We start from the raw sequence: 14,873 nt of genomic DNA, 5'->3' as shown, positions 1-14,873 counted from the left end.
TTCCCTCCCTGATTTATACATAAATGTTTTAAAGATAATTTTGTTGCTTTGCATGAGTTTCAGTTAATTCAGAGTTATGCTCTGTTTGTGATTCATTTCCATTCCAGCTTCCAAAATTTTGTTTACCGTGCATTTTATAGCCATCTCAAAATTAATTTTAGTGTATTCCAGTGCCGGATTAAGACTTTTAGAGGGCTCTAAGCATTTAAAAGATTTGGGTGCCCTCATGTATTTATCCTGTTTTTTCTTTGGTCCTTCTTTCTGATTCTTTAATTAACTGTATCATACATTCCATTGTAAAACAAGAACTAGGACATTTTTGTGATGGTTCCATGAGTCGTTTAGAACTTTTTTTGGGGCTTCCCATCATTGATGCTCTGAGTATGTGATTATTTTTCTTAATGTTTAATGTAGCTCTAGTGCATTCAAAATTAGTGAAAAAAATTGCATACATTATTGCAGAAAATGAAAGAAAATAAAAAAAGGTCTTTATTTCTGGATTGTTATTGCCTTTTTTTAGCCTATATCCCCACCCCATGTTGTGTAAAAAATCAGTTATTTTCTCAGTCTTATATACGAGATAGTCTTATATACGAGTTTTGTATACGAGATATACGAGAAGATCAATAGGTTAATCATTCTAAAACAATAGATTAATCATTACCGAAACAATAGGTTAATCATTCTGAATTTTGAACAGTATCTTCACTGCACACTTAATTAACAGCTTCATTTGCATACAGAATATGCAAATGTACTAACAATAATCATTGTGTTTTCATTCCATTTGTTTTAAAATATTTTATTCCTTTTTCATGTCATAATTTTATATGATCTAAGAGTGCATACAATTTTATTTCATAGTTATTGTCATTATTGTAGAATTTAACAAAGAAGTAAAACATGCTGATTACTTAAATGGCATATTTTGCATTTTTATTTTTATTTTTTATCTTGTACATTTCATATCAAATTATAGGATTTTATGTTTGTAAACAAGGGTTTGAATATTTTGGAGGTTCTGGCGGCCTCGCCTAGCAGTTATGTATTGTCACCAGTTCCAGCAAAGTTTTATTCAGACTTTAGCTGTCTTGCTAGCTGATTAATAAATTACTCATTAGCTGATGTTTAAATATGCACTTTTAATTAATTGAGCCAGCTTAAGTAATTTATTTTGTGCATAGTTTCAGACTTTGCTATCTAAATTTGAATTTAACTTAATCTTATGTTATTTTAAATACCTGTAAGTGGTGGAAATTCATTTGTAGCACAACTAAAGCATTCATTTCATTTAAAGAGTTAAATAAGATGATCAATTTAATCTTCATATAACTTTAAAATTACTTCAAATTAAAAGGATAACTTGCATTGCAGTCTGGAAGGGTCTGAAGGATTTTGAGTTAAGCTTCTATACGTAGCAGAACCTTGCAAAATGAATTATCTTCATAATTTATGCAGAATTATCTCCAGTTATTAAACAATTAAATTTCTGACATAATTTCTGGCATTTATAATGTTATGATTTATGTTATATATGATTATCTATAATGTTATGAAATATATTACTATATTACAGTTATCTATGATGCTATGATTTAACATCTATATATGATGTTACTCCGTTTTCATTGAAACATACTTTTATGGCAATTAATTTCACTTTGGGATTAATTAAAGTCTTATTTTTTTATCCTATGATTATAGATCTTTTATTATTATATACAAATATATAGGTAATTTATTTGGAAATTTGGTATTTTAGACAGCTTTCATGTCTTAAAAACAGCATTACAAAGAATATCTTTGCAAATTAAGTAAATAACAAATTCTATAATCTTCATGGCATGTGATCCAATTCTAAAATTGTGGTCAAGTTGAAGTATATAAGTCATATTTGTATTTTTTTTAAAGCTTGAATTTTTTAATGTCAAATATATTCAAACCCTGCTATAACAAACTCCAGGATATAACAAATGAACGTTTTGGTCCTTTCCAATTTCCTTAAAAGCCAAAATGTTTATGGTGCTAGGAGGATGAAAATTAGATGGGCAGTTGATTCTCCCCAAGCATATTATGCTAACATTAAAAACTCCTGATCTTCTAAAGTGAGTAAAAGCTGGCTGTTTGCACTGCTCATTTTGGCTATACATGCCAACCTCAGTGTTGTTTTTTTTTCAGTGCCAATGATTTGTGCATATAGAGGTTGCTTGTCATGGTACCCCAACATATGCAAAATGTTGAAGCCCACAAAAGTGACAGTTGCAGTGCTGCCCCACTCTGTGTGAATTGCAAAGGGGATCATCTGTCTATGCATCGTGTTCCAGTTGGCAAAAAGAAAAAGATGTTCAGTATCTTAAGGTCACCAAAACATCACATAACACAGAAGCTTGCAGACTACTTTTGAATATGCAACTAGCTCTCACTGTATCTTATTCAGAAATGTAAAATCAATAAAATCTGTATCTTCTGACAGTCGTAAGGATCAGTTCAAATTCTCAAGAACATCACATACACAGAAGCTTACAGACTACTTTTGAATATCCAATTAGCCCCCACTGTATCTTATTCAGCATTTGTAAAAATCAATAAAATCTGTATCTTCTCTGACAGTCTTTAAGGGTCAAACCAAATCCTAATATTTACCTTCCATAATCCCCATATATAAAAACCGAATGCCTTCAACTTGAAAGCAAAAGTAGTCTCTGACAGTCTTAAGGGTCAAACTAAATCCTAATATTTACCTTCCATAATCTCCATATTATATAAAAACGGAATGCCTTCAACTTCAAAACAAAAGTAACCTCTGACTCTCTGACAGTCTTAAGGGTCAAACCAAATCCTAATATTTACCTTCCAAAATCCCCATAATATATAAAAACCGAATAACTTCAACTTCAAACAAAAGTAACCTATTATACCTACTTAAAAGAAAGAAACACCAAAGCAAAATATACAACCCATCTCTAGAAAGAAAGTTTCAAAAAAATCTAGGAGTACCTGCAATAATTCTTTAACAGCGTGTATTCTAAGTCACTAGACTCAGGCAATATGGCAATAGAAGAAGGCCTGACTGTTCCCAAAGCACCTGCTTCCCGGGAAGTACAAGAAAAAGCACTGAAGAAATAAAAATTCCTGATTGCCATCCAGCGTCCATCACGGTCTTGATAACTTTAAAGGACTGATCACCAGAGCCGACCCTAACGGGGAGCAAAGTGATGCACAGCACATGGGCGGCCGAATTTAGTGATGGCAAAATGATTATCAAACATAGTATATTTCTGTAAAAAAAGGGTGGCTAATGCTCTAGGATCGGCACTGCTGATCATTGCCTACTGTCCGCAAAATTTGGCATTGCTGGAAACTCTCCTAAAGCCAGATCATGCTTGTGAAGCTTAGAAGGTACTCAGTAGTAAGGATGAGTGGGTGAGTGAGTGAGTGCACCGCTAAGATGGCTTCCGACCACGGACATGAACCAAACGGAATTATATACCATCACGGCGGGGAAGACTCCAGATTAACAAGGTTGAATATTAAATACTAATAACAGTTTTTGCATATTGATAACTGCTAGGCACTAAGCCTTATTCTGGTTGTCTCCTTTAAGTTCTGAACATTTGAAACATTATAATATTATCCACGGTTGTTTCTGCTTAGGCAGTGTCTTTCTCTATTTTATCAAGGGCTATTCTGTTTTTGAGTGTTTTCTCTATTTTATCAAGGGCTATTTTGTGTTTGAGTGTGTTAGTCGTCCACATTGCCCAGGCACAGTCCGCTGGTTTCTTCAAGTGCCAGGTTCTTGTATGTAAACAATGGAAGTAATAATGGTCCGTGTCGCCTTCCTCTCCGCATTCGCAGAAAGGAGTATCCCCAAGTCTGAATCTGTTCAGGTATACTGGGAATGATCCATAACCTGTCAAGAACTGTGTTAGGCTAGCACAGTGGGTCTTTATTTCCATGTTAACTTTTGGCGGTAAGCCAAATGTCCTTCGTCCTACCTCTGCCTCTGTCCATCTACTTTGCCAATTTTTGTAGCAGACTTGTCAAAGTTGTTCGCTTAATATGAGACCAAGGAAGTTTAGTTGGTCTTTCTAATATATCCGTGCAGTTGGCTGCCTGCTTGGCCAGTAGGTCAGCGGCTTCATTGCCTTGAATCCCTGTGTGAGCGGGAACCCATTTTAAAGTGGGTCTTTGTGAAATAGGCATTGTCAGAAGCTGTTTCTGAATTCTGTATACCAAAGGACTCCGGCTGTTTTGACTTGCGATAGCCGTCAGACTTGATGCCGAATCACTGAGTATGGAGAATTTCTCCTGTTGACATGTGTTCGCATATCTAATTGCAACACTGATAGCTAGAAGCTCTGCTTGGTATACCGAGTTGTTCAAGCCTAATTTCCTTTTCCACTCGAATGGTTCAACTCCATTTTCTAGTCTACAGAAGGCGCTGCCCGTGCCGTTCTCAGTTTTGGAGCCATCTGTGAAAAGGTTATTACTGTACCTCTGAATTGGTTGGTCGTTTATACTGATACTGTCGGAGAGATTAAAAGCTGCTGGATGAAAGTTATTGTAGTTGTTTTGCTCCTCGTAGTCCGAGTGGTGATAACTATGACTTCAGAGTGTTGAAGTTTGACCCAGCCTGGTAACCCTTACGATAGCTGCCTCCCTTTCTACTATCCAATCTAGGGGAGGAATTCCTGCTAGTTGTTGTAGGGCTAGTGTTGACGTGGTACGGTAGGCCCTGCATACTTGAAGTAGCTGCTGTCTCTGAATAGAGAGCAGGGATCTTTTCATATGAGAGGTAAGTTCGCCACCCCAGATTGCTGCTCCATAAGTTATTACTCTTTCTGTAATGGTTCTGTGCCAAATTTTTAGTAGCTTAGATGAGATACCCCATTTATATGAAGTCATGTGTCTCATGTTGTTGCTTAGGATGCTAATTCGAGTCTTAAGATTCCTGACATGTGGCATCCAAGAAAGTCTGTTGTCGAGTAATAGCCCAAGATATTTCAATTGGGGGAAACATTTTACCGGCATCCCATAGAGTTTAATGCTTGGGTTGCGTCTTAGCTGCCTGCTGCGTCCTATGAGTAAAGCTTTAGTTTTCTCTGCCGAAATCTGAAGCTTATGTGCTCTGGCCCATTGGGAGAACAGATCAAGACAGTATTGAGATCTCATTTCGAGGTTACTCCTTCCTGCCACAACTAGCATAAAATCATCCGCATAGGCTATGATTCGAGCGTATTTTAAGCTCTCAAACTGACGAAATGCCGAGTTTGCCACTATATTCCACAGGGTTGGTCCAAGGCATGACCCCTGTGGGCACCCTCTAAAGACATTTTTGACATAAATGCCGCTGTTTGATGTTACTTGTACACTTCGATCTTGAAGGTACGAGCGAAGGATGGTAATAAGGCCTGTTGGGCTCCCTTGATGTCAATGGCTATTGCCAGTGAGTGCCAATTGTTATCCTTGTTCTGTTTGATATTGGCCATTAAGTCTTTTATGACATGTTCAGTTGAGTTGCCCATTCGGAATCCATATTGGTTGGGATGCAGAGCGTTGTTCCTTTGCAGGAAGAAGTCCAGTCTGTAAAGAATTACTCTTTCCAATACCTTACCGAGCGCTGGCAGTAGACAGACTGGCCTGTAAGATGAAGGTTCTGCCGGAGTTTTGCCTGATTTTAGGAATAACGCCACTTCTGCCATCTTCATATTTTTAGGAAAGTACTGATGTTTCCAGCAAGCTGAAATGACCACAAGGAATAGTTTTGGGAATTCTCTGTGTATCTCTCTAATGATGATATTATCAATTCCATCCGGACCTGGAGCTTTTTTGGGTGCCAGAGTACGTATGATGTTGTCCACTTCCATTTGCGTAGGAGGGAGTTTGTCTCTTCTGGTAACTTGGCGAAATTTCATACTGTAGGTTTTTCTCGCTTCCTCTTGCTCCTCTAAGAAATCCTCTTCATCATCATCGAAAAACTGCATTTATGATCTCACTGATTACTTCGATGTTGGATGAGGCAGTGCTATTCACCATAGGCGAAAGGGTCGTAGGACGAAACACCTTGTTATATATGTTATCTTTTGAGTAGGTCCAAAGGCTTTAGTGACATTACTACAGTAAGTTCTCCATGAGATTAACTTGGCCTCTTTAATTTTTCTTTTATATAAAGCTCTGGCTTTATTGTATGTTACCATTTTGAGTTGCCGTAGATATGGATCTACCGTGGATTGTGCTTTTCTGCGAAGTGCCCGAACTCTGCTCCTCTCTGTGTTAAGCTCTGGTGACTATCAGGATATCGAGTGTTTTGCCTTTACAGATTTCAAACGATATGCTTTGTGGGCGGCTTGCACTATTTTTGTAACTAGTAAGTCGTAGAGATTATCTAAGGAGTTACTGTCCTGGCAGTTGTTGAAACCTTTGATAAATTTCTCTACATGCGCTCGAATGTGTTCCCTTAAAACGGAATGTCCTCCAAATGCTGTTTTGAATCTTTTCTTTATTATGTAGTCTATAGGAGTATCAAGCTTGTAAGTAATAATTTTGTGATCACTGAGTGACGGCAGGCCACTCACTGTCCAATCTTGTATGTACGGAGTTGTATTGGGAGTTGATATTGTCAGATCTGGCCACCCTCGTGCTCTAGATGTTTCAAAGGTATGCGGTGAGTCCTGAGCGTTGATGACAATGAAATGCTTACTGTCTAAGAATTCTAGTACCGCAATTACCCTTCGGTTCTCCGAGTCAGCACCCCATAGTTGACCGGTGGCGTTAAAGTCTCCTGCTATTATACAGTGTGATGCCCCAGTTAGAAGGTTAGAATTAACTTCTAATAGAGAGGTAATATCTTCGCTCGGGGGTAGATACACAGCAATAATATCAATGCTGCAATTACTAGTGTCTAGTCTGATGGAGACTGTATGCTCTGTGATTTTCATTAGGAGAGGGGAAAGAGGGCCACTGTAAATAATCGCAACTAGCTGATTCTTTGAGAGAAACGTTCTGCTGTGTGTTGGAACACTGGGAATCGCTCCGTTGTAAACGTATGTCTCGGAAGATTCCGACATTGGCAGCAGTATGTGTCATTACTTGCAGCGTATTTATGGTTGCTGCATAGCACTTCTGCAAGTTACACTGTAAAAATCGAAGACCTGCTATATGTTTATTTAGTGTCATCTTGGTTTAGTTCTTAGCTTAGTCCTTCTCAGGCTCTCGAAATGGTCTCCATACACTGGGCAGGAACTTGAAGTAGCTGGGTGATCTGTGCTGAAAGAGGTCCCCTTTTCAGAATTACTACTGCAGCAATTAGTGCAACTCACTTTTTCCGAGCTACACTCCTGCATCAGGTGGCTGTTACCACACTTCGCCCAAACTGGAGCGTTTTTACAGTTCCTGCTATAGTGACCGAACTCCTGGCAGTTGTAACAGCGTATGATTCTAATGTACGGACGGAGAGGACAAGACTCAAAACCCATTAAAAGACGGCCTAGCTTAACTAGGTGTTCTGCTGACTTAGGGTCTATGTCTATCACTCAGTTTTTCCTTCCGCTTTGCCCGGAACGGCTTGCTCGTATTTGAAAAGCACTGAGATTGAAATTGGGCAGTTGGTCTACAAGTGCTGCTGTTAGATCTTCTTTTCCTAAATTCTCAGGTACTCCAAAAATAATTACACTTTCCCTTCTTGGCTTGGGCTCCCGAAATTCAAGTGTCTCTAGTAGTGCTGGCCTATCCTCGATTGCCTGTTTCAGGCGTAGCAGGTGAGCTTTTTCTCGACACCGGATGAGAAGCTCTCTGGACCTTGTGGGCCGAATCTGCACTAAAGTGATCCCTAGCTAGGAGGGTTTCAAATCTGCCGAAAGTTGAGCTTTAATTCCTTCGGGTGTCCGTGTGGAGTTCTTTGACCTTAATAATAGAACGTACTCCGATAGAACTGGAGAAGATCTTGAAGGTGGTGAAGTTTTTCGCTTCTTTCGTGTCACCTCAGTGAAGGGATATTCTTTTGTGGACTGTTCTTCTGGGGCTAAGGATTTCACTGCTTGATAAGACTCGGAATGTTGAGGATTCTCGTGAGGTGGCTGTAAACTGTGTGCGAGTTGCTGTTGTTGCAGAGCCAAGACTTGTCCCTGTAACTGGGCGAGATAAACCCCTTGTTCCGTTAACGTTATGCGAACGGTGTTCACAAAAGATGTAAATTGCTTCTCTTTCAGAAGCGTTTAATCTGCAAGATTCCTTTGCTAGTAAGATGAATAACTGGAGTTGGTTACAGATGTGGTTAATTGCTTCCAACCTGGAGTTAAGTGTCGATGTGCTAGCGGCACCTTTAACAGAAGGGGGAGAATGTTGAATATTATGCTCCGTGCCGGCTGGTGATGGGGGAGTATCCGAAGGCATAGTAAGTAAGAGAACACAAAGAAGATGCTTTCAGAGCATAAAAAACGAATGAGGAGATGAATGATAGGTACACATGCACCTGCAATATTCCAGGAATACTGAGTTTACACGATAGCACTGTAAGGAAAGGTAGCGGAACACAATCGACACACACTTCACAACGCTAAACTTGAATGAGGAGATGCACGATCAGATCGCTGCACTTGGGCTAGAGTACTAAGCATGTACCGTAGCAATAATAGATTAGATAGTTGCGAGAACACAATGCGTGCACTTTCACGCCACTAAAAGTGGATGAAGTGATGTATAATGAAACCTCATAATCTAATAGACTTTCTTGTACATTGAGTATGGGCTGTAGCACTATAAGAGAAAATATATATATATATATATATATATATATATTTGTTTTATATAAAATGTGACGCACACACTTAACCGTATATACTAAACAGTTCTAAGTAAGCACAGAGTGATAATCACGCACACTATTACACAGCACTGAGTAATAACAAAATGACTACTAGAACACGATGCACACGCTTTCTAGGACTATACTCGAATGAGAAGATGCGCAATCAAATCACATAAACTGACAGTAAAGTATGCACTATAGCACTATAAGATGAGATAACTGCAAGAACACTATACTTTCACAGCACTGAAAATTTGATTAGGAGATGTATGAAGAAATCTCATAAATAAATTATCTTGCATAAATATTGAGTTTGCGCTGTAGCACTATGAGAGAAAAGATTAAAAAAGAAAAAGAAAGAGCAATAACATGTGCACACATTCACGGTAAGCACTGAATAAAAATTGCGCACTCTGTACACTGTAACCAGCGCTGTGTAGAAAAAAAAAAAAAAAAAAAGGAATACTTGAGCACAATACACGTACTTTTCACTGCCCTAAGTAAGTACTGAATAATATTCACACGCACTATATGAAGAAATCTCATAAATAAATTATCTTGCATAAATATTGAGTTTGCGCTGTAGCACTATGAGAGAAAAGATTAAAAAAGAAAAAGAAAGAGCAATAACATGTGCACACATTCACGGTAAGCACTGAATAAAAATTGCGCACTCTGTACACTGTAACCAGCGCTGTGTAGAAAAAAAAAAAAAAAGGAATACTTGAGCACAATACACGTACTTTTCACTGCCCTAAGTAAGTACTGAATAATATTCACACGCACTATATGAAAGCACTGAATAATAGTATGATGAATACTGGAGCTCTTCGTAGCATTAAACTTGAATGAGATGTACAATCAAATCGCATACACTGCCGATAAAGTATGTACCGTACTGCGAGAACACGATGCTTAAACTTCTGGTATTAATAATGAATAAGGACATGTATGGTGAAATCTCAAAAATATTCTTTACATATATTGAGTATGTGCTATATAGCACTAGTTTGGACTGGGGTATGTAAGAGGTAAATGCTTCGTAAGCGTTAAAATCTCTTTCAAAATAAGCAGTGCACACACTTTCACAGATACGAACTTGGATGAGGAATTGCACTGTAGCACTAATAAAGGAAAACACTGCTTGAGCTGAATGCAAACACGCGCTTGGCACGAATGATGTGTAGTACTAATAAAAAAAAAAAATAAATCAAATACACTGACAGTCGTAACATGATTACTACTCTTATGTGGCCAAAGATGGCGGTTGACAATCTTTTCCTTCTTGTTCTGAAATATATATATATATATATATAATAAAAGCGATTTTGGAAAGGGTGGATTTAGAGTAGTATTCGATTACAAGCGCACCCCTGCGCTGCTTGTGTGCGAGTCTGAGAGGAGGGAAGAATGCTAAAGTTTCTTTTTCTTGATAGGAGGGGGGGGGGAGAGAATGCTAAAGTTTCTTTTTTTTTTTTTTTTTTTTTTTTTTTTTTTTTTTTTTTATTATTATTTTATTTCTTCTCAGCAGAAGGAAGGAGGGTCGGGTAACCGCGATACTGTGTTAAAGTAACAACGGTCGGGAACACAAGCCGGAACAGCAATACTTAGAAAATTAATTAAATAATCAGTGAATAATGATGAAACTTACACAACTGAAGTCTGCTTTGCTGTAACTGCAGATACAAAAAAATCTCTTGTAAGCCTGAATATTCCGTTCACCGTGAAGCAAAATGTGGGAGCAAAATTCATACTACCTCTTATCTCTGCGTGAACTCACATGGATGAAAGATAGAGCAAATGATAAATGATCATACCGTCTGTCTCCTTAATAACAAGAAAATCTACTTCCATCAGGCAGCAGAGGACATTTCATGCACTTGATTTCGCCACTTGTTCACCATCCCTGTTTTAACTTATAGTGTCAGAAATGATCCTTTTAATAGTGATTGTTTTCCTATCTTCTTGTCTGTAGCAGAAGAAAATACAGGGTGTCCATAATTGAAATTTGTGAGCAGTCTGTAGCAAAATCTGTACAGCGGAATTAATAGCAAAATGAAATGATGGGAATTTTATCGCGGAAAAAAAATGAGTTTCAAAAACCACCTTTAGGTGGCGTATCATAGCTTTATTGAGAACGTATAAATAATCTACAAAAGTTTACAAAACATGCTCGATATGATGTCCACCATTCTCTGCTACCGTCTGGAAGCGTAAAATCGCAGGTTCGACTGTTGAAAAAAGCATGAACTGGGGAATGCTACGCACATGGTATTCTATGCTTTGTTTAAGGTTGAATAGAGGTATGATTGGATCACGGTAGACCATGGCCTTGATGTATCCACACAGCCAAAAGTCGCAAGGATTCAAGTCGGGGGATCTAGGGCGCCAAGCTGTAGGAAATTGCCGGCTGATGATTCTTTCGTCATCGAAATGGTGGCTGAGCACTTGTTTCACACAACGGGCAATGTGTGTAGGAGCGCCATTCTGCATAAACACTCTAGTTGTATCACATCGCTTTGCCTGAAAAGCCGGAATAACGGATTATTCTAATAATGAAGCGTATCGGTGATGGTGTATGTCACAGGCGCTGTGTTCTTCGGGGGGGGAAAAAAACGGACCCACGATAAAGGTTGCAGTAAAGCCGTTACCGAAGAGTGTAATGGAATTTGTAGGAGTTGATGTGGATTTGTAGCAGCCCAAGTACTGCATTTGTGCGTGTTAACCGCACCTTCCATATGAAAGTGGGCCTCGTCAGCCCACAAAATGTTCTATGGCCATTCATCCTGGAGCTCAATCGTGCAAGAAACCACAACGCAAAAGTTTGTCGACTATCCATATCAGCTGGTAAGAGCTGCTGCACTAGCGACAGTTTATAGGGGTAGTAGCATAAGACCTTTTGAAGAATCTTATGAACCGTGGAACGAGGTTGGTCAACAGATGCTGCAATACGCCGAACAATAGTGCTGCCAATGGTTTGCGATCTGTCTTTCTCCATTTGCGTCGCTACATCATCTACTACCAGTGCTGCAACACTGGTAGTTTTGTCTTCTTCCTGGGAATCAATTTAATCTTCATATAACTAAAAATTACTTCAAATTAAAAGGATAACTTGCATTGCAGTCTAGAAGGGTCGCCGAAATTCCAATGTTCCCGTTTCTTCAAATTTCTTAATCATATTTGTTAGTCCTTGATTAGTGAGTGGACCTTTTTATAACCGCGAAAGAGAAATAAGAGAAAGTGCGGTGCAAACAGACGCTATTGGCAGGCATAAGAGGGGGCGGGGTTCACAGCCATACTTTTAGAGGGTTGGTCGAGCCGAAAAGGGGGGAGGGGTTTACTATATCTCATTCATATCTACTGCTAGGAATTACAAATTTTTCTAAGTAAAAGCATTAAATTTAAATACATATTCTATAATAAGAATTTACAATTAAAAAGAAAGTTCCAAGACATATTATGAGACTACATTTCCTGAGCACGTAAAAATTTAAGTAAAATTCAGCATAAACATCAGTTTAATGCCCTCGAAAGTGCTCCTGGCCTTCTGGCGTTATTAGTTGCGTTGTAATCATAGCTAAGTAATGGAATGCTTTCATTCTTAACCTTGTAGATGTTCTTAAAGAATTTTCTGGCAATTTTGGCCATGAATTTTTTAATTTCTAGCACTTTAAAGTTCATTGTGAATGTCTGTATTTCTAATAAACCAGCGACTCTTGGTTATCTGCCTAAGAGTAACATTCTGTAAAACTTGCAATTTTTTCATATGTACTGTACTGGCAAAGCCCCAAACAGGACAGGCGTAGGTTATAATGGAACGCAATATCGCTTTGTAAAGAAGCAATTTATTGTTTAAAGATAAAACCGAGTTTCGAGAAATTAAGGGGGCAAGTTTTTGTTTAGCAGCTCGGAACTTATTAATGACTCGTGTAGTGTGGGGCCCCCATGTTAAGCTCCTATCCAACGTAACACCTAGGTATTTTACTTGCGTAGCCCACGGAATGACTGTATCATACATTTTAATACAGTGATCGATCTTTCTTTTTCTTGTGAATAAAACTGCAACTGATTTATTCACATTTATTTGTATCTTTAATTTTTTAAGCCAGGCTTCAAGTGTGTGTGCGTGTGTATGTGTAATGCTTGTACTACGCGGTTTAGGGATGCATTTTTTGCAAGGATCGCCGTGTCATTAGCATACATGACAAGAGTAGTATATGGGGTATGTGGGATGTCGTTCGCATATAATAGAAAGTAAATAGGACCTGTCAGAGACCCCTGCAAGTATGTTTCTCTGAGTAGAATATGTATTTTTATAGCGAACGACAAAGTGCCTCTCATAGAGATAAGATTTAGTGATGTTTATGATGTACCCCGGGAAACCCAGGGAAATTATTTCGTAAAGTAAACCGTCTGGCCAAACTCGGTCGAATGCCTTCGATATATCGAGAAAAAGAGCTCCAGTGCTCTCTTTTTCTTTGAAACCTTCAGCGATGAATTCTGTCACTCTGTACAGCTGGTGCACTGTAGAATGAATTCGTCTAAATCCGTGTTGTTGCGGTATTGAAATCTTGTTAATATTGATGTGTTCCAGGTTGCGGTTGTAAATGGCCGCTTCAACTATTTTGCTATGTGGATAGCAAACTCACAGGTCTGTAGGAGGTTGGGTCATTAGCTGGTTTAGATGGTTTCTGAATTGGCACTATCACGGCAGTTTTCCAGCTCTTTGGGAAGTAACCAAGTGTTGATAATTCTAGTAAATCATGTTGATAATTCTAGTAAATTTGAAGAGCATCACGTGACCCATTTCACGTATCATTTTATTGATCCATCGATTCCAGGGCTTTTCTTGATTTTCCTTTTCTCGATATATCGAATTACTTCAGACGGCGTAGCCAGACGAATGTTGTCCGTGTGTGGCTGTGAAAAATATAAATTGTTCGTGTAACTGTGTCTGGGTTCCGTGTCTGGGTCTGAAATGTTGTTAATGCAAAACTGAGTAGCATAGTTATCAGCTAGTGAAGGTCAGTGTATTGCCTGACTTTCTGGTGTAAGTCATTCATAATTCTTTTATCCAATGGACAGCGACTTCTGTGCCATCTTTTCCTTGCACGGTTTCTCTCTTTAACTAATTTTCTGATTTCAGTATCTCTTGCTCTCTGTTCTAATTTGACTTCTTTGCTATTATTTTTTAATGTATTTTTGAGAGTATTGGTGAAATCTTCTACTACTGCGTCTAACTCATCCGCACTTTGTGCTGTTGGTAAAGTGTACTGCGTGTTGTTTGAAGCTTTGGTATAATTTACCCAGTTAGTAACAAGGGCTTTTTTGTGTGGTGTGCTATAACCACTGATGTTAACTTCCATAATTACGGGATTGTGATCAGATGCCAATTCACATAAGCTGTCAGTTTTAGTGGGAGCATTGATATTCTTTAGTAGGAAGAAGTCAATGATGCTTGCATTATCATGGTTACAGCGTGTTGGGTGCGTCGGAGCTGCAATTTTTAAGTTGGCCTTACTGGCGAAATTGTTAACTGTGTATCCGTATTTGCTACATTTATTGAAGTTCCAGTTTCTGTGTTGTGCATTAAAGTCTCCACCGATAATAATACGTGTGCTTAACTTGGATATAGCCTCTAGATCGGCAAAAACATCCTTTTGTGCTCTTGCTGCGGGTAGATAGATGGAGACGAAAGTGATTGTTCGTTGAATGTGTGGTATGATTGTGATAGCTAGAGCCTCAATGGCCAAGAGCTGTGGTAATGTAGTTTCGAAGTGCGCGATGGAGCGCTTGATTAAAATCATCTTTCATTCTTTTTTGCACCATGCACCCATTTGACTACTGCTAGAAGTTCACCCCCCCCTCCTTTCCGAAACTTGAAAAATGCATTTACATAGATTTAGATTATCTTTTAATGTGTTTTATTAATTAAACAACAAAAAAGTATGGAAAACATTGATAAAGACCCAATTTTTTTTTTTTTTTTTTTTTTTTTTTTTTTTTTTTTTTTAATTGCAGTTTTAAGGGCTATTTAAAGTAGTTTAGATTTACTTCAAGTAGTTTT

At 38.3% G+C, this 14,873-nt stretch overlaps 1 protein-coding gene across 1 annotated transcript in view; it reads left to right on the top strand.

Moving 5' to 3' along the window:
- Positions 1 to 14,873, top strand: part of LOC118195808 (methylthioribulose-1-phosphate dehydratase) — a 46,451-nt gene that overhangs the window by 13,905 nt on the left and 17,673 nt on the right. The window lies entirely within an intron of this gene.

The sequence above is a fragment of the Stegodyphus dumicola genome, chromosome 10, assembly GCF_044657685.1.
Source record: "Stegodyphus dumicola isolate Sdum_Otavi_A_Nest chromosome 10, ASM4465768v1".
Classification (NCBI taxonomy): Eukaryota; Metazoa; Arthropoda; class Arachnida; order Araneae; family Eresidae; genus Stegodyphus; species Stegodyphus dumicola.
The sequence above is the reverse complement of the archived record's forward strand: the minus strand, read 5'-3'. Positions and strand labels throughout refer to the sequence as shown.